The 22,493-nt window shown below is 32.9% G+C and overlaps 1 protein-coding gene across 1 annotated transcript in view; it reads right to left on the bottom strand.

Moving 5' to 3' along the window:
* Nucleotides 1-21,798, bottom strand: part of LOC123525379 (prostaglandin E2 receptor EP4 subtype-like) — a 35,863-nt gene extending 14,065 nt beyond the window's left edge. The window contains exon 1 of the mRNA XM_045304382.2: nucleotides 21,456-21,798. The gene's annotated coding sequence lies outside the window, so the exon portion shown is untranslated. The remainder of the gene's footprint in view (nucleotides 1-21,455) is intronic.
* Nucleotides 21,799-22,493: the final 695 nt, after the last annotated feature.

Below are 22,493 nucleotides of genomic sequence, written 5' to 3'. Positions count from 1 at the left end.
CACTGATAAAATTACATCTTTGCAGAGACGCGCTATAAAAATAATTACAAAATCAAAGTGTAGCAACTTTGATGAAATATTAAGAATTTCAAAACTTCTATCTTTTGAGAACAGGTGCAGATACCATATTTTATTATTAGTGTACAAAAGTAGAAGAGGAGATTGTCCTATATACATTTCAGATTTACTACATTTTGTTCATAATGATCATTACAGTCTGCGCTCAATCAAAAACATGGATCTTTCTATTGTTAAACTTAAAACGAACTACCTGAAACAAACATTTAGCTACAAAGCTGCACACATATGGAATTCACTTCCTTCTTACATTAAACTTCATAATAATAATATAACTACTTTCAAGCATAATTTAAAGAATTTTCTCTTGTTAAAATAGTTTTTAGCAATTAATTACTTGTAATTACAAGAATTTTGTTGAATTGATGTTACTGTATTCTATTCCAATAATAATAATATTCATACTATCTTATCATTCAAATCTGGAACTATTTATTATCTTATGGGACAGACTTTCTTTTTTGTATGTATCTTAATTGTCATGTATAATCTTTGTGACGCATGGTAATTCTTTTAAAACATAGTTATTGTTACATTACGTTTATTTAATACTTCTTTAATTTGAGACGTGTTTGTCAAGAAAATTTAAGTAATTCTGATATGTGTATTTTTGTATAAATGTTAAATTATAAATTGACTGTATGATTGTGTGTATGTGTGAATGTATATCAGTTGAAGGCCATACTGGAAATAAGTTGTAAAATATCTGTATTTGTACACTTAGTATGTCACCTTCAGAAAATAAAGTTATTATTATTATTATTATTATTATTATTATAAAGAAAACAGGCATGTGGACAAAAGAAATTTATGCTGGTGTTGGGTAAAGTAGTTAAGATATGTTATTTGGTAGCAATACCTGAAGGTAAGTAGTCAGGTAAAAGCTACATGTTATTAAACCGTTGTCTTTGGTCCCTTTTGTTCTACCATCTAAATCGGTTTATGACCACATTATTTATGTTAACGCTTTTTATCAAAAACTATTGTGATGTGGTTGTTGTAGAAGCGGATGATAAAATTTTGATATTATTGAAAAGTTGTTTTTGGTCCGTTTTGTTCTACCGTATATGATACAGACTATACATTGGTTTATGTCCGTAATATCTATGTTAACGCTTGTAATTAAATTGTTTTGCTGTGGCTTTTGTTAAATCAAAATTTCTAAGGAGGTTAAATTGATCGAACTGATTTGAATGGCACATGTCATACAAATTTTGCTTTCAAACTGCGACTTTGACTGCGTTTTCAGTGCTAGGTGGTTCTTGTGCATGCATGTATTATGTAAGAAAATATTCCGTATTATACTGCCAGTGGCTTAGTCGTACAGGAATTGCAGTAACATTGATTCTTGAATATTGCATCAGTATGATATCTTAATGCCGCCATCTAGTTAATAATTTTCGTCCACAGTGCCAAATCTAGGGCTGTGCGCTTTGTGACTTTGTCGTAATAACGAAATCATTCATCAATAATAAAAAAAACTGTATAGTATTTCTATTAGTTATTTGATTTCGCGGCGTTAAACCCAACATAATAGATAATAATTTTGATATTATATTTACTTTTATTTAGATGCTTGTGTATGCAGCTTCTATATCCTCTTGTTACAGGCGTTGTGCTGTCGATATATGTTATACACAAGGAAGAAGCACTGTGGAGTCAAACAGTACACTAGGAATAGAAGGGCAGCCTGAGAGCACTGTCGAACCATTTGGTGGATTGCATGAGAGACTTTGCTACATCTAAATATACACTCGGAGTGGCAGGGTGGCATGACCTCGGTAGAGTTCTTTCACCTTAGACTGGTAAAGGTAAATGGAAACTTTGCTAGCAGGGTAAGCAAAACACTGTTAAGTAAAACCTTTGATCTATTCAAATATACATAATTACATACTTGAATAATGGTTGAATTATAAAGTACGTAACTTATAAAGATTACCGCCTGACCTATTTCGGGTTAGATCCAACAAATTTATGAGGGAAAAAGTAACTGCTGCATAGTGTTGATTAGAAAAAATCAAGAGAAAATAGAGTTGAATATAGCTTATATTGCCATCTTTGAAAGTAAATTATCCGGAAAATCTGGTATTATTAAAGAAATGAACGCTTGCATGTGGCTATTCAGTAATTATATACAATATTCGAGGTGCCATTTTATGGGCAAATTTTATTCCATAAAATATTTGGTGGCCCTCAACACACTTTGTGCATTTCGGTATGGCATATTGTATACACAATCATCAGCAAAATTTAGGCAATCAGAGCAAAATCCATTATCATGATGTTGAGAATTCGTTAGGCATCTTGGCCTCGGATTTTCGGCACAATCTGAGCCTCAGCATCATAGCGTTGCCTATTTTGTTTCTATGCAATTTGGCTAGAAATCTATCATTTTATGCTTCATTTCATGGTACTTCTATCTCATACAATATGCCATGATATTTCATTAATTTAAGTCGCCATATGACCTAAAATTGTGTCGGTGCGACGTTAAACCCAACAAAATAAATAAAATAAATAAATTTCATTAATTTTCTGTAATGATATTATAATAATAAAAGTCACGGCCTTACCCCATTCAATCAGCATTTGTTATTTATTGTCAATAGTCAGAAGCGGCAGGCTGCTCTTACTGATATATTGTTAAAATCTAGATCAGTTCTCGTCATGGTTAAAACAACATGTCTCTCAGAGTGCTGGCGAGTCTGTCGCTTCTTATATTCATGTCCTACTGATAAAATAAAGGAATTTATGTTCTCTTCAGAAATAAATCTATGCTATTTTTCAGTAGGTACGCAAGGGCTATAATTTCTGCTTCTGTTACTCTAATCCAGTCCAAATAATATAACGTGCCTCGATTAATCAATTTCACGCACGAGCAGTTCACGTGTGTGGTCATTTTGATCAATTTTATATTTCAAACCGGTTCATTCCTTCACAAATAACTAAGCAGGCAAGACGACACTTCGTGTATAAAAATACCCACCCTCCTCACCCTAACATTTTTTGAAAAAAAAATCTGCTGCCGTGTTATATATTTTTCAGCGCCAGTACACCAGGTCATGCCACATACTGCCACTCCGGTATACAGTGCCTTTTATGGATAAAGACAAATTCCTTCCAAGAAGTCAAAAGTTCGCCACCAAGTATATGAAGGCTTCATTATGGATTGTTTTAGATATTGCTCATGCATATGAAAGTGTTTCATCTACGAAATTTAGCGGTTTTTTCAGTTTATTTAAGTATTGGTCTGAATATTCAATTTGTCTAAATGTTACGACCTGCATCATGTCCAATTTTCATTTAATACCAGAGAAACGAATGTTACTGATCAAGGAAGTCGTGGGGGGGGGGGGGGGGGGGGGGTGGAGACACCTTTCTGTTTGCAGCATTTGGATATCACTACCTCCCCCCTCCCCCTCCAAATTAAAATAAATAACTAAAAGATGAGGGTAGAAAATAGGAGTTAGGGATTAGGCAGCCAGCTCGCAGTTTCCCGACTTCCCTTTGAAAAACTCCCTTTAACAAAATGAAATAGATTAAGGTTGTGTAACAAAGGAAATTGTTTGTTTTTATTTAGTAAAGAAAACATTTTATTTTGTAGAATATGATAATTATGTTGTATCAAGTAAACGCGCGGGCAGCAGCGGACTTGTTTATTTTGCTGCAAAATATCATCTTCTTAAGAGCAAAAAATATCATTTTAAAGACTTAAGTTTTAAATGTTAGTCGTGACTTTTGTTCCCATCGTGGCTGATATATTGCTGCATAAACATGGCAAAAATATGGTATCTATTTAGCAGTTTTATTCTAATTATATATTCTCTTGCACTTGCACTGGATTCATATTTTCGTTTCCTTTAAATCCATTATCATTATGTTGAGAATTCGTTGGCCTCGGATTTTCGGCAGCTGGATTTGCTAGCACAATTTGCAATTTTGCATTCTCCTTTCATTGTCTAGTACATGTGTGCTTAACATAAATTTAGAGCTTCAGCATCATAGCGTTGCCTATTTTGTTTCTATGCAATTTGGCTAGAAATCTATCATTTCTTCATGATACTTCTATCTCATACAATATGCCATGATATTTCATTAATTTTCTGTAATGATATCATTTATTAAAAGACATTTTTTTTTCTGAATAAAAATATGAATGACATCATTTAAACTCTTAATACTCGCACAAAAAATGATCTTCAACAGACAAGAGAGGTCATTGTAATTTGACCTAATATGCTCCTGCGTGTATCTGTGATACCGACTAGGCCTATCGCCACCTACCTATGATGTAAAAATAATAAAATCATGTTTATAAAATAAATCTTTAAATTCATTTATTACTCAAAAGACTTAATAAATGACCCTACTTTTTGTGATATCATGTATCACTTTTGATCACGTCGTTTAAAGCTACATACATACCAAGTTCTATCGCAACAGCAACAGTGAACATGACCTCAATGTACATTTTGTGTATTTATTTTACAGTTCTTGTGCACTGCATTCTCTAATTTTAGTTAAGGTATCTTTTATAATAATGAAAACCTGGGCAGAAAATGAAAAATAAAATGCTCACGTTCGAAGATACCTGGAGCTTAAGTTATGGTTACTGTTCACTGTATTCCTCTTTTTTGCCAACTACCTCTATAAAAAAGTTGAAATTGTTCTCAAGTCATACTCCGGACAAGCAAAGTACTTGGAAAAATGAAAAAAGGTTTTAACTAAACAAGTACTGTTGTTAGAATTATGGTTACTGCGCACTTTATTACTCCCTATATTTCAGGTTCGAAGTAAATCCCTTGCATACGTTTCAAGTTATGCCTTGGGACGGACGGATATACCGTTCGATTACAATATGCCGCCCTTAAAGGGCATAATTACATGTTGGCCCCTCGAAGTGTTATAACTTCAAATAGTTGGGATAATTAGATTTAACAGATACTTTACTAATCCCACAAGCTTTATCTAATTCTCATAAAAGCAATTTGAGATAACTCAATTAAATTGTAAACAATCTTAAATTGCCATTAACATAGGTGTATCAGTTTTACACTATCTTTATTTTCCCACTCGAGAAAAGAAATATTTCTGAAATGGTAGCAAGAAGCGCAAGGAAATGTCATGTTTTCGATCAATCCTAAATGAATTTACCAACTTATCAAGACGTTAATCTCCCAACAGTAACATCGAACATGCATTTCCCAGTAATACACATTTTGCTGCAAGTAAAACATTATCATAAATCTATATTTTGGTGAGATGACTTCATATTAGATTGGATTTATTAATCGAACAAATTAGATAAGATAAGTTAGCGGGGAGAGAAATGCGGTTCCTTTTTTCAGCGTTTTCCTATGGAACTGCTCTAAGGTTATTGTTAAACAAATACGATAAATCATTTATGTCTTTACAATACTTCTTATATTGTCTGATTAATGTTGGAAAGGGAATATTTAGTCGACGAGAAAAACGCACATTTGACTTCTATACGATCATTATTAGTATGTTAATAGAACACTATTCATACATTCTTTGAGGACGGCCTGTTTCAAGTTATTCTAACATGTTTTATGGCATAAGAAAAGTTTTGTTCCAGCTGAAATATTTATCCAAAGTTTTTAAAAGTACTGTTGCTGCATAAATGTAAAGAACTGATATATTTATCAAGGTAAATTGATCATTTAAGCAACAAATCATTTTCTAAATGTGCTTTCAGTCAGCAGTTTAAGTCTTGTCCATACATTCCATACGAGAGTAAAACTGTAATCGTTGTAATGATTCCAAAGGATTAAAGATTTTAGTTATTGTTTTCATTTTGCAATGTGGAAGTATACAAAAACCGCATCGTATGGAGAGAAACTACTTCAATACTTAGGACACTAAGTAATTTATTTATTTCAGCATTGATCTTAAAACAAAGAAAACAAAACAAGGATAAAGACGCAATGACGTTACGCTCATTGTTGGCGTACATTAGTGTAACTGACGTTATCGTCATTTTTAACAGCTTTGACGTTACAGGGATTACTTGGGGTGTTTGGGCTACAGTTTTCATAAATCATATCGTTCCGATATTTAAAAGAAATATTTTGATATAGATGTCAAATGATGCTTATTCAATCAAATTATTTATCAGACAGTAAATTATATTGCAATGTTCGGATACAATTTTAATGCGTATACGTTATTTAGTTTTCAAACATGACGTCGACGTTACATTAATTTCACGGTTGTGACATTTCGGTTAGATTTTGCAATTTTCATGTGATAAATTTAATTTATATTCAACGTTAGACTTATGCATATCAATTTGCAGACAATTGTATGTACTTTCAGACTGTAGTCGAAGATTTGTAAACAAATACATATTTCTGTACATATTTCGGCACGTAACAACTTCGTAATTTTATTTTTTGCATTTTTTGACACGTGTGACATCGCGGCTAGATTAAATTATACATATATTAAACGCCATTATCCAAGTTAAAATAGGACAACAACTTACTAATTCAAAAGTAGAATTTATGTACTTTTTGTCAAAATAAATATTATAGAAAGCATACGATAGTTAAAGAAACTACAGAAGTTTTAATAAATCCGGTCGAGGAAAGACATAAAATCTTACGTTTTCAATTGTGTCTGTCTTTCGCTTCCTATTTGTTACAGAAAGTATTGAAAAGCAAATGATTGAAATGACGTCAAATATAGTTAACGTCACGTCACCGAGTCTTCATATTTGACGGAAAAAAATAATTTTATGAATTAACTAAGCCGTTATGTAATGCGCATTGGTAAATTTTGTTACATCTTTCATGACGTTTTTGTGTTCCTTTCTATTATACTATGTCGAATTAAATTTTTACTAATTACTTAACGCAGATGCGATCACATTAACTAACAGGGCGATTGTATTGCCTTTCTTGTGATATAAGCATATAAACAATCGTATTTCTAAAACGAATTTCATGAAACATTGAAGTGTAAGAAAGTTACAAATTCCCGATGTTCGCCAACAACGTACGCAACGTCAATAGGAACAGATACGTTCATAGAAACTAGTTATGTATAACGACACCACACAACAGTGTATGTACGTATGGATATATTTACATAAAACATAGAAGACAAAAGAAAAGAATTATACAAACGCCTAACAAAGAAAGTGAAACAAAAGTACACCGTGTTGGAAATGTCTTAAGCAAATGTATTCTATTAGAATGCAAACCACAGAAACGTTCATGTTAATATGTATGTGTTAAATTGAATCTGCTCTTAAGACGTGATGAAATGTGCAACACACCTCACGACCGCTTACACGGGCTAAAACGGGATTCTATTATACAAAACATATTAATAGACTACAAAAGAACCAGCAAATATAACAACATAGATGATATTTAGGGAGACCTCTTATAGCCACCACGCGGCATTCACAGCCTGTTGTTTTGTTAATAACATCAATAGCAGATTCGGTTTGATCAAGTCTCTTCAAGCGAGATAATGAAAAGTTCAACATATCTCAATAAGTCCAAGTACTAGGATACTTTTTACAGCCTCAACACGGATTTCATGTTGTTGATAAGCAAAAAACTCATGTAAGCACATAGACAAATCCCTTGCAGAAAACTGATTAATTAAAGCATGCCTATTAAAGGTCTAGTAAAGGATAAAGAAGACCAAAACTCAAAGCCCTCCCTATCTTTAAATACATACATTTTCTTATACGGCAATGAAAAGGAGTGTAAAGGATTGATTCACAAAATCTGAGAGCTATCTTTTTATTATTACATAAATTGCAGTGTCATGTCCCCCTAGAAAGTCTGGTTTGCAACTCCTTCATTAAGTTATAGGCTTCTCCGTTGTCTCAACGAAAATAATAATAAACCACAATTACTGTCAGAGAAATATAAATCCCACATGGTGTAGCTGTTTTATACAAGTCCACTATGTTTGTCTAATTTCTCCTTCGTAATACTGATGACATGTAGATTAACGAATTAGACACTATTTCCCTTACTTCTAAAATCCCAAAGAGCTTTTTATTTTGCGTGCTAAGAACCAAAACTATCGTCCTTATGATGATCAATTTTCAAGATACAAAAAAGGATTCCTGTTACGGTTTTAGCAGACATAATTAGATGAAACTGTAAAAAAAATTATGAATGCAAAATAATCTAATTAATGATATATCGATCATATATTAGATGTAAATAATATCTAAGTTACTAGGTGTCTTAGATATAATTCTAAGAAATTAAGCCACTAAATTACGAATAATGGTCAAATCTGGACTTTCTCGCACCCATTAATTGAAATACTTTCTTTGCGCCCTAAAGTACCATCTGTACGTTCACAGATACCATCGTTGTGAAATACACCTATTTCAATGACACACAAAGATTATAGAAACTGAATTGATTAATGGAATTTAGATTTTCTAGAAGATTATTAGGAATATTACATAACGCAGATGGGGATAGGTTGCATATCTAACAAACCTTATTGGCACATCTATTCAACTTTAATACCTTTCCCGAGGCCAAGATATATTGTCTGAGTAACGCATTTCGCACGTGTATTTTACATACTTTTACGCGAAAAAGGTTATCGTTTATAAGTCTGAAACTTAAAACGATTTTGCTATCACCGACATGACAATTTGTTTGACTGTCGTTTTTCTTCACTTTGAGACTTTATTTAAAGAAGATGTATCTTATTCTATCTAAACAGCAATAAAGTTCTTAGTGAGTACACAAAATATATGAAAACTTTATTATCCTTTTAAAAGGGTAACAAGGTAACAACAGAAATCAACGTTCTATCTTGTATACCGCATAAACTTACTTATTTCATGTTCTATACGATCACAATAACAGGAAAGTCGTTACTTTTATAACACGTTTTAAGTGTCTAAGAACAGCCAATTCGTCTGTCGACCTCTGCGCTTTAAACACAAACATGTGAAAATCATCCTAGTGGAAACATGTCAAATGAATTTCAAATGTCTATATATAAATACTATTCTACGCCAGATTAATAAAGCACTCTTTCATTATAAACACATTTAAATGTGCTTTACATGCAAAGGGAGCCACTAAGGGCGCCAAATTTATCATCTATACCCTCCAGAACAGAGCGAGAGAACCTTATCTCTTAAGACAGCCTGACTTTTTACATGTCCGTTGTAAAGCATAAATTGAAACAAAACCTGCTTTCCTTTGAAGAACCAGGACTGGCCTTGCAGATGGATGGGAAACCCTTACAGGCATCTCAGAGATTCCAAGTGCCTGGATCGGGATTAGAACCCCGAATCTCTAGAGAGACAGTCAAGCGTGCTACCAACAGACCAGCATGATCCTTCTTTTTGTAACTTCTTGAATAATAATTTACTTGTCAATATCTTAGTAATGAAGTAGCGGTTAACATGAATATATTTTACAAGGTTTTGACGAAATACATAAAAATACAATAGCCTGTATAATGAAATTGCAACATAACGCCCCAAGATCTATGTAAAAATCCTCATAATTTCTTAAGTACTTTCTCATCTTTTAGTTGTACTTTAGTGAGAATATCAATTTGTATATTTATTTATGAAAACACTCATAACAGTCATAAGTAGTCACGCAATAAAAGGGTGAAGTAAAATAGATGGAAATCAGCTGAACTGAACAAAAACAATTTTAATACTTTTACATATCTGAATTTCTATATAGTGAGGCATACTCTGACAGCTGAAGGAAAGATAGTAGCGATTCACTGGATTTGCCTCCGTGGTACACTCACAATTTATCCATATCATTATATAATGACATGATCCCACCATTTAAAGACCATTTTCGTGACAGAAATAAGCTTAACTGATGCTTGTTCCTAAAGAGTAAAGTATGTGGATGATTATAAGCAATTTTATATACATCTAAGTTTGTTCCGAGACTACTGGGTAAAATGAAAGTGAAAGTGGCTATTTACTGGTGTCTGCCGTTCTTGTCATATGTCACAGTTTCCTCTCCATATCTTTTGGTATTTTGATTGCCAGCAGATACACCCTAAAGGTAAGGGAAGTAAGTGACTTGCTAGAAGTGAAAGGCTAGAAATGCTAATAACAAGATGTTATAGATTGTTATTTTTCACATAGAAAATAATATAGGATGCATTAGTACCGTGTGATCTGAAAACAACAGAAGCTGCAAACAGCATAATAACTAAACTAATTACGTAAATTATGATACTTTTTCTATCGTCATATTTATTTGTTATTAAGTTAATGAACGTAAATGATATATTTATTTTACGTCAGTTTTACTACAAAACTATCTGCAAATTATCCATTATTAACTTTGTTTGCTTCATTTGCTGTTGGATTTGGTATGGAATGTACACCTTTCAGTTAGTTCAAGCACATGTTTACAGCTGTATTCAAACGTGAAAGATGAGGAATATTAACCGATTATTTTTTTCTCATTATAGGGAAAAGTTCTGTTGCAGTTTTATAAAGGATTTCATCTTTTCTGATTTATCATTATTCCATGCAGACAATCTCTGCTATTTTCTATAGAATCTTGCGATCAGGAAGGGTAAGCGTGAATTGCAGCAGATACCTAAATACCTTTAGCGCTTGGGCTAATTAGCTGAAGGGGCTATGCTATACTTTGTGTTTAAGCATTATAATCTTTTGGGTTAGGATCTCATTTTTTTGTATGCCTGTTTTTTAAGGGTTGATTCCGATACTGAAAGAAAAATAGTTGGGAAAATGTTGCCCTTTTTGTAAATTCTTTTGCCGTACAAGAAGGTGCGTGAAAGGGAATACATATCTTATTACAAAATCTGTAAATATTTGTTTTCAACATGACTTTAGTATAGAATAAAATACAGGGCTGATTTAGTGTTGCAGATTATAAACATTAATTGAGAGACTTGCTTATTACATAGCACAATATTGTGAAAGTATTAACATATAATTAAAATTTTCTCTGTTCATGCCTGTTTATTTTTGTACGTGAGATAGTATAATCATATTTCCGAAAGAATGCATTGATTCTTTAAGGAAAATATATGAAATAGCAATTCACATGACGTGATAGTTCAATTACAGCTGCATGACAAATTACTCTTAGTGATAAGACATAAAGAGAAAATGAATGAAGAAAAAAATGTTGCGACAGAATTGTCATACGAATTGTGCACTGCTAAATAGATAAGAAGAGAATTACAAGAGCTACTCTAATGACAATAGCGCGCTTTCGTAGAAGTTTGACACGCAAGAAACTCATGTTTTACCTGAATGATAAAGGAATGACTCCTTTAAAATACTGCAACATTAACATTATCATATAGTTCCGAGGATATTTAGTTTTGTTTCGGGTGTAGTCAGATATACATTAAGCAATAAAATCTGTAAAAAGGTCCGTCGGAAGCATGGAATGCAACCTGGCAAAATAACAGCAGTGATATTTCAGATTTTTAAATGATTGGTACCAGAGAAACTATCCATTCTTTCCTTCTTGAAGTCATCTGAATCACGAAGATACAATGAATTTATAGAGATAGTGTGAATAAAAGGAAGTAAGTACATTAAGACGAGTTAGCTTTCCCATACGTGAGATCCGCGAGGACACAAGTTGACATTATATATTTTCATACTTTCAGAAGTTCAAACGTTGTTTGCTGCAACCGAATACTTTACTTATGACCTATTTTAGAAAATATGTACTGATATAATGCTGTTAACGCTGTAGATACCAATGTAAAATTATTATTACCCGAAACAAAACTCTATCCCTCTTTCTCTAACTCTCTATTTCAAATCATGTTTCATTTCCTAAGTTAATATTTAGAATAGTCGCGTCAAATAAATACTGTAATAATCACCAAAGAATATCTGAGATCTTGTTTGTATAAAGTCAAAATGTTTCAATCAACAGACAGCTGCAAATAAAGAGATGTGAACATTTAAAATGCTGGCCGATCCTGAAGAGATTTTATGCTGTGATAAAATGCGTTTTTTTCCAGTTGCTAACTTTCAATAAAATCAGAAGTTCTATCACGTTGTAGCAAGAACGTCCTGGGAATTACGAAGTAAAGATGATTTTAATGTTGCAGTGCTAGACCTGATGAACACTTATAGCGTTACACGCTTATCTGAACTAAGACTGCGTGGGAAACTTTATTATCAATCAGTTTAAAATCCCAAATGAATACTTCTAAAGGTTACACTGTCTTACAAATATAGGTCAATGGGGTCTCGTTAAAAATAAACAATTTTTTTATATGTCTGAAACGGCCTTTGAGAGAAATAATATTTTTTCTGAGACCTATTTCGAACAATCAATTCACTTTAAAATCAATGTTTTTCCATTATCTTATATCAACAAAATAATCACCAATTATTTGAATGTTAGTTTGTTGGGATTTATAGATATTATGCAGAGCAAAATTCGTGAAATATAAAACTAGGGAAACGACATTGTCAGTTGATACTAGAAATTCTGATATCAATTAATTAAAATGTTTGTGGTTTTGCGATTGGAACATTAACAGTTACTGTTTGCTTCAGTGTAAGAGAGATGTATTCTTCACCAAAGTATCTATATAAATTGTTACTATACTTATTGTTTTAGTATACAATATACGGTGTTTCAGTGGATAAGTGGGTACGCTTACAAAACAATTTCACATTCCAATGATACGATGCAAACCTGGTATCGGTATACTCAGTTAACTTTGAAAATATAGTAGATTAATTTTTCATACTATTTATGAAGCGATAGTTATAGACTCTAAATGGGGATTACCTTAATTTGTATGTTGAATTTGTAGATTAATGTGCAAATTGACACATGAACCCTACAAAGTACTGTTTTTTCCCTCCGTTATCACCTCCTTTTTCCTAGGTACGAGGACCAAGTCCAATGTAGATTAAGTGTAAGTCATTCGTAGGAGTTAGTGGGCCGAATGGAGGAGTTAGTGTAAGTAGGTATGTAGTAGTTAGTTAAGTTCTACGTATGAGTTACTATGTCCTACGTATAAGTTACAAGCAAGTAAGCCGTATACAGGAGTTAGTAAGTCATAAGTAGGGTTATAATGTCCTATGTAGTAGTTAATTAAGTCTTACGTATGAGTCACTATGTCCTTCGTATACGTTACAAGCGAGTAAGCCTTACACAGGAGTTAGTAAGTCATAAGTAGGAGTTATAATGTTCTATGTAGGAGTTAGTCAAGTCCTGCACAAACTTTAGACCGGCGATGTATATAAGGAATAATGTAATAATGCTCATTATGTTAATATCTGATAAAAATATCATAACAGCGTGTCTCCCTATGGCTAATAACTAAATATTTATGATGCAAAATGTTAATGCTCCCAACTACGTTTGTGTCAAAGTTATATACTGAGCGACATTGTTTTGGTAAACATAAAGAAATTTGTTTGTGTTTGCCTTACTTTCGAACATTTCTTATCATCCCACCAATATATCGACGTTTGAAAAAAATTCTTCTCGGTCAACAGGCATATATTTCGTTAAAATATATGAATAGTCATAAAATGGAAACAGTTAAAAAAGTAAATGTGTCTTCATGAAATCTTTGATATCTTTACAAGTAGATGGCTTTAAATGCTTGAACCAATCCTGAAAGAAATGTTACAAATGTACAGAATATGTATCAAGACATAAGAATTTCTGACAGGTAAGATGTAATAACTATTAAATTAATTATTTTATATCTGCATGAGTAACTTTTCATGATAGAAGCCTGTAGTTATTGCCGTTTATACTACAGGAAAAATGAAAAAAATAAACTCTGGTAAATGCTTCAGGCGGGACGAAGTTTTATTACTGCTGAAACGTGTTACTATAAATTGAAACAAATAGTCATGCCAAATTGATTACACTTCACGAGTAAAGCAGTATAGGTGCGTCTTGTTAAAGTTTGTCTTCTGGGAAATCAACTTTATCTTTGTACCTAATATTAAATGCTACTTTTACAAATTATACTTTTATAAATCATTAATCAAGCCATGCCAATAGTTACATACCAAGATTGATTATCATATTTGTTTATGAAAAATTGTTGATTAGAATACAATTGAAATCGACCGTCGGGCATTTTCCTGACATAACATTTATCGTTATTTTCTTTCTAGGTTCTAACACTAATAGAATTTTATTTGTCAGAAAACCAATATATTACTTCTGTTTGCTAAACTGAACGGGGCTACTGATCATACCTGATGAGAACTGTTTACGACTTTTGCAACCTTTCTCAAGTAAAATTACAGCATACAAACATTCTGAAAACAATTTGTTTACAAGAAGTAACAAACAACTGCACCATACTTAATCACCTTTAATAGTCCCCCGGCTACTAGCTGAAATCATTCACCCCACTAGGGATGTTGGTAGACTATCATATAATTGTTATTTGATTAGTTTGGCATGTAAATCTGCTTGTTTGCCATTTTTTAAATTGAGATTAAAGAAATCGTGCTCAATTTTAGACAACTACCCCTAATTTTTTTACTTAAATTGAAAAGAAATGGGGGTACACTTAAATTTTCAGACACTGTGTTTTTCATAATGAATTTAATTTTTGTTTAAATACATCAATTGATAGCATATGCATTTAGTTACAAATTGGTAACGTCATTGACGTTCAAAGTTACTCGACGACGCCAAAATGACGTCATTATGACGTCAGGCACGTGAAAACGCGCAGAATGAGCAGAAAATGGATTTTATTTAGATTTTACGAAAATGGGATAACAAAATATGTATTTGTAACGGTTAAGTTTGTTTTGTTTTCATGTTTTCTTCATTTTGCTCAAATATTTAAGAACAGAATCTGATATTTCTACCTATTTTGAAGCTAAAATTAGCTAAATATCAAACACGTTAAACATCGATAGCCAAGTACTTTCCATCTTTCTTTCGACTAAGGTATTATCTTATGACATTGGTATACTTCACGAGAATAATATGACAGAAAATGATGCTACACATGTTTGAAATGAGCTCAAAAGTCAAGAAAATGTTCAGTATATTATCGCAATTCTTTTGAAACAATATTAACTCAGGGACTTCTGGTCTTCCTCCAGTCTGAGCAGCAGATTTTTCTAAAGTTTACTGAAACTGAAACTGGATAATTTGATTAAAAACCTATTTTTAAACAATGCTATATTCAGTGGCGTTGTACATAATAATAATAATGATATTAATAATAATAATAATAATAATAATAATAATTGTTATAACAGTATTAATAATGACAACGATAATAATAACAGCCTTATTGTAACAAACAGTCATAACCCACCCCTCCCCTTGAGGTCATTTTACCCCTATTGCGAATACCGGTGCTAATGAACAAAAAAGTTATTCATCTTACATAGAGTAACATTTTTCGTATTTGTTACATGTACGTTAGATAATATACATCAATTATTGAGATGACAAACTGTAAGTGATAAAATAATTTTATTTATACGTTAGAAAAATACAAAATGAAAACTAGTGTATTTTCTATATCTCAAAATTGATGTTGCAAAGCTTGGATAAAATCTGAAAAATAATGAAAAAATGATATCTGTTTTAAAATGCGTACTCAACATTTTGAAATAATATTTTGTTACATAATTTAGGAGTCGTTTTATTATCAATTGGATAACATTATTTAGAATATATTTGGATAATAAATTATTCAATGTACGAAAGTTTTTAATATGCTAAAATTTGTATTCACTGTTACATAATGACCAGTGTATAAAACCATCAGAGGTAAAGAAAGCAAGCGAATGAGAAAAAAAGGTCCATCTTGTGACATACAGAACAATCTAATCCTGGTATTTAAAGATAAACATAAGGCGGAATAAGGGCAAAATGAGAGAGCTCTAACCCAAAAACTATATGATGAAAATCAAGGCTAATCCAAGTCGCCTGGCATACAATCGTCAGTGTACAGTCGGTGCCCAGTATCACGGCTGAAAAGAAACTTGAGAAAACTAGAAATACATTCTGCATGCCCACGGGCAGAATGTCGAGCCCGCCAGCACCTTTGGCCTCTAGTGTGGCCTTGACCCTAGACCTAGGGATCTACTTCTTGCGCATGACACTCCGACTCGTAATGGGGCACATTCATGCCAAGTTACATCAAAATTCCACCATGCATGAAGAAGAAATGCTCCGGACAAACTTCAATTTGACCTTTGACCTCCAACTGTGACCTTGACCTCTGAGATAGGAGTATGGGGTTTCCGCATGACACTCCTTTTTATTGAGGTAAACATTCATGCCAAATATAAACAAGATTGATCCATGCATGTCAAAGTTATGGTGTTGACAAAATCGGACGGATGTACGCACGCACGGACGCACGCACATACACCGACCCGCCAAAAGTGACGACTATATCGAGCTCACCACAATCGGGCTCGACAATAAAAAATGTGAAAACAATAATAGAATTATAGAACATATTTCAAGCATGGCAGCTGTTAGAGGTAAAGAACACTGTTTGTTTCGCTCTCACCCTTCGATATATCACTTCACTTCCTCAATGCACCAAAATATCATAAATATACGAAATGAATATAGAATATAAAAGACAATTTTCTTGATTTGGATTTATTTTATCTCATTCAAACATAACTTTCATCACAGGGAACATTTTAAGTCCCTTTCAAGCCATGGATGGCATGTAAGTTTAACCATCGACTTCCACAGGTCAGCTGGATAACTTCCTAATATGACATCACAAAGCCACAGGGATGAGAGGCAATAGGTTTGAAGTTTAAGCTACACTATATACTAACTGAAAACTTCCTCGTGTTTTTTGTTTTCTTGGGATTCAAGTCGCATGGACACAATGCAGATAATTTTAGCTTTTAATAATGGAAAACGATAACCTTTCTTTTCCAATTCTTTTCAGGATAATTTTCTTTTTCCAGTGGAGTAGATCCGTAATGATTATTTCATCAATGAAAAATTGATTAGCTTTAAAAATTGCCCCCGAACAAACAACTGTAAATAAAAGAACGTAGACATTTTACAAGCGAATCAATCCTGTAGAGATTAACTGCTAACTTTTTATGCTGTGATAATAGGTATTTATTCAGTTGTCAAAACTTCTATCACGTTGTGGCAAAAACGTTTGGGAATTAAATAGTGAAATTCCCTGCTGTTTTATAGAATTTATTAACGCCACTATAACATTATCCACTCATCTGAACTAATAGACTTTACGGGAGATATTATTGTTTATTGTTGATCAGTTTAAGAAGAAAGTCACATACAAGACACTTAGTCTCCCAGATGAATACTACTAAATGTTATGCAATCGTGCAAAAAAATCACAAAGAGTCTTATCAAAATAAACAAAATGCTAGAAATGTCTGAAAAGACCTTTTTGCGATAACCTGATTCAGAAGTAACTTTTCATATCAAAGTCAGTAACCTTCCGCCATTTCTGATGGCAATCAGCAAGAAGGACAATGAAATCAAGTGGTTCATTATAGCTTGAATCAGTTTGCCGCCTAATTGCTCTATGTAACACAGAGCCATTTGTAAGAACTATTTCGGCCAGATAATGGACGAGTTCTCAACTGTTTCCGCAAAGCATTATCGTCGAACTGTAAAATACGTGCTACTGACTTTGACCTCAATGCTGAATGATGTCCTTATTGCAATTTCCTAGCTGGACATTGCTGTAGGTATTGTCACTGGAATGAAGTCCTATTCCGTTATGTCCCATTTAAGAACTTGAAAGTTTGCGCACCGGCGGACGAACAATTTGGCACTGTTCATAAATAAATAAATCTTAAAGATATGATACAAACAGTATTTAAATTCATTGTTTAATTCAATTAATTCCAGTCAACTTTTTCCATGTTTATACAGCCATAAATGGAATGCAGTTTTCGTCACATTAGCTGGATAGTTAAATACACAGATAGGATTGAAAAACAAATTTCGTCCGCATTAACAACACGCTGCAATCAAGACGAAAATACTAGGTTTTATAATTTGAATGTAGATCACGACCTACAATTTTCCTTTGGGTTTAGAATGTTCTTTAGCCGAGATTTTTATTAAGCTGCTCGGTATATCTAAGTTTTCTTTTATTTCTTCATACAGTGTGAAAGAACTTGAATTATTTTTGTGACAGAAACTGTTATAGGACATTTCTTAATAAAATATAATAAAGCAAAATTTGTTTACTATTTATAAATATAGCATTGCGATTCAGACTCTTCAAAGAGGACGATGTGCAACCATATTAACTCTTTAGTGCTCAGCAAGTCCAGCTGGCGTTTCTATTTTATCACCCTACTGGTGTTTTGGCACCACTGCGTTGGAGGAGATGCACTCAGTTAATGGCATCATTTGGGCTTCTAACTCCTATTGTAATATGTGCCATGGCAGTTGACTTTAGCCGATGTCGTTAAAACACAGTACATGGTTGTATTCCTATACCATGACTTGGAGTTATATAATATTGAACATTGTCTTAATTCAGCTTTTGTTAGTGCGAAAAAGAATACCCGAGAACATGGAGTTATATATATTTTCATGCTGAAAACATTGTTTCAGAAGTTTATGGATAGATATGCGCGTGTACAAACTTAATTTTGATTTTAATGGATGTTTTATGTAATGCTTAGTTCGTGATAATTTTTTTGAAAACGAGGTTCAGGCGAGATAGTCACCATGTATACGCTCTAATTCATTCTCTACCCGAATTCGACGAATTTGTAACATCCCGGAATCAATGGAGGAAGCCAAGAGAAGCCGAAATACAAATAATTGTGCTACTGTGTGCATTAACAGTAGTTTTCACTGTTTGTTGGCCGCCATTAATGGTAAGTGTGTGATTCTTCTTTGTTTGCACCATTAATGGTAACGATTCGCTTCATTTGCCTTTAAATATTGTATGTAGCATTTGTGTCAATGGTTTGCTTTCCGTTCCATTGACTATTAGCTCCGGTTTCCATAATGGCAACTGTGTCACGTCTGTTTCCTTTGATAGTTATTTTCACTTTTTGTTGTTTTTTTTTTGCCATTAAATGTATCCCTGTGTCTTCTACCCTAAAAAGTATTGTCTTCATATTCTTTTTTTATGCACCATGAATTGTAATTTGGAACTTGGAATGTAATGTTTACTAAATGTTAAGTATTTTATTTCTCGTTCACAAAGCAGCTTAAACAGAAGAAAATTTCTAACTTTATCGGGATCGATCTGAAAGACAATTTCAAAAATGTTAGTTACCATTCATCTACCAATGACACTGCTATTTCATAAGGATCGAGTCAGCCTACATAAATGACGTTTTCTCTGCCTGTTTGGCACGTTTTCAGATTTGTTTAATGATTATTTTACAATTTTTTATACTGGTATCTGTTACATCTGGTACTTGTAGCAAGTAACATTAGGTTTTCATATAAATTAACATCTGCAGTTGCAAAGATAGAGTAAATTTATAATTTGTTGATAACATGTCAACATGCAACGGAAATGTAGATTAGCAGATGAAACTGTACACAACAGAGACGCAATTTAATTCTTTTATACAAAAAACCGTTTTCAAAAGTCTCACCAAACCATTTCTTAAACAAAACGAAATCGACAGAAAGTACTAGAAGAAATTTGATTTCACGGAATATTTATTTCTTGTATTTGATGACCTGTTATCCAATTTTCAAGTATATATTTGTTCGTTTAATATCTTTCATTAGTGAACACCAGATACAATATCACCACGAGCGGGTGAAAACGTAAGGTATGATGGTATTCACGAGTGAAAAATGTGTTAATCTGACATGTCAGGATACGGGTTATATGACCCAGGGAAGTGCCTACGCCTTTAGTATCTTGAACAATGGTTTGGGTCCAATCGATAAGTTGACTATGTCTTAGACTAGCTGACAAACGATGTTGAATATCCTTTGTTAAAACTTAGAGCTGGTGAGACCAAATATCTCATATATAGAATTTTCCTCTGGCTACCTTGCCTAAATGATTCGTGTACCAATGATTCGTAAATGATTTTAATAATGAGCTAGACAATTTCAGAGATCAGTCGAATCACTAAATGTTTCAAACTAACAATTTTCAATTAGCTCAAACTCCTATAGGCTGGAGACTCTATACTTGACTGGTCTTTTTGTTGAAGTTCCCGTCAGACAATGTCTTTGAATCAACAACATACGAGTCCTATCGCATAGATGCTCGGCCTCTGTCCTCTTATGATTGCCCTGACTCCTGGAGGCTCAGCGCCTATATGCTATCATATGTAGCATTCAAATACCATATAGGTATATCCCCGATGCCTTGGCTGTACTTCACCAGTAATGCTGAACCGTCTATAAGCTGGAACTCTCTTACTATCTTAGTAGATTACCAAACTCTGGGTCTCTGTCTCAGCTTTCCGATGCTCAGCCTATATTTGCTATCATCTATAGCATTCAACTATCCTAATGGTAAAACTCCTATGCGCTGGCCCTATGGCTTGAAACCTTGTTGAAATTCTGCAACTCTTCTTTAGTCTTTGAACTCCAAACGTCTTCTTTTTAATAATTTATCCGCCCTGACAGGGAAACTGCAATAGTCTCCTTATCAAGGTACTGGGATAAATTATTAGTTGAATCCTCGATGTGTCTTAAACATAGCGTTTTACAACGAGTACCTGCTCTATCAAATATCTGGTTCCCTCTAACTTTTGTATATGATATAATGTGTGATGCTGGGATCCAGCTATCCCCATAATGAACCCAAATCAGCCACAAATGACCCAAATTCTATTATTTACAGCAATTCAACAATAATTATAGCAATGACAACATGAAAAGGGAGTCAAGCACTATCTGTGCATATGTGTAAAATTATCAATATATCAAATGTACAAATTATTCTGACAACATGTCAAACAAACCAATTTACTTTTAATTTCATGTTTTGACTAACTTTACTCATTTTATATGTTCTTACAAGTGAAAAATATATTTGATATTTTTCACTGTGAAAATACTAAATATATTTTACTCAAATATTTCGATAATTCACTTAAAACATGTAATAAAAATGCATATACATGTATGTCCGTTTTAAATGTTATAACTTTTGCATAGGGGCATTTATTACCTAAACTACAGCGTAATGGTTGTTTTGCTTCTATTTTAACATTTAGCTCGTTTGTTTAAAGGTTGCTTCTTAACAAATTGGAAAGGTATATTATTTGATGAGCCTTTTCGAAATAGTGGTCACTAATTATTGATAAATTTTGTTTAACACCAATTTTATACAGATTCACATTTCAAGAGCAGATGAGAAAATAAAATTTATCAGTTTCTTTTTCGTTTGCAAAATGTGAAAATCCATACCTTGCGACATAATACCTATGCTAATTCCTGTTAATAAACCGATGAAAAAAATCCACAGGTGATCATATTTATGAGAATACCGTAAACGGTATATCTATTCACTTGTAAACTCGTAAATCACATTCTTAGAATGAAAACATTGTTCTGTTATGTCAAAAGAAGAATACAAATGCTAGAAACCCGATTTTGCACATTAGGCAAATACACATTTATGCAGATTATCCGAAAATATCTCGCATTTTAGAATACGTAATATGTCATTAGTGCAAACGTTCACTATTACCCTTGCTGAACATTTCGAAGTTTAGCTGAACACTGCTATCTCACTTCGTATAAACAATTAGTAACGTGTAAATGCGTTAACTCCCATCTGTCAGTATCAGGTTTTACTTCTGATCCAATGTTACATGCATGTGTTTATGATGAAACCGTTTAATAGTTTAATAGCGATCTGAGTTTTAATGAGGATAAGATGCTTGATAATTACCGGTGGAAACTGTATAAAAATTTATTATGATATCAAATTGCATACTATACATGGTCGGTTGATGAATTAGATACAGTTTTAATGGATTAAATCAACAAATACCATGAATTATTTGGTCAAGTAATTTTTTATTTTGCTTACATCGTATAGACCGCTGCGTGAGTAGTATAAGAATTACAGAAATTGGCGCAGCTTGACCTTATTTAACCTATAGTCCTTGGTCAGGACTGACCAATGCCGGACAATTCAAAAGCCACATGTTTTTACTAAACTTTATAAAAACCTCTGATTTAACTTCCACAGGTATTAACAAACCAAAAAAAACCCCATACATTTTATATAAAATATATTTCATTAAAAAGCCATAAGAAACTTTAAAACCCATACTGAAAAAACAATCAGCCTATTTTATAACCCACAGCAGGTTAACGCAGGTAGACTACCTCGCTTTATCAGGTAGTAAATAAGACAGTTTCTAAATTCCCATACAAATTTATCCAATCGACTTACACCCAACGAACTGCTAACTGTCTACAAATATATCAAACTTG

This window comes from Mercenaria mercenaria, chromosome 3 (assembly GCF_021730395.1).
Source record: "Mercenaria mercenaria strain notata chromosome 3, MADL_Memer_1, whole genome shotgun sequence".
Lineage (NCBI taxonomy): Eukaryota > Metazoa > Mollusca > Bivalvia > Venerida > Veneridae > Mercenaria > Mercenaria mercenaria.
This window is presented reverse-complemented; position numbering and strand designations above follow the sequence as displayed.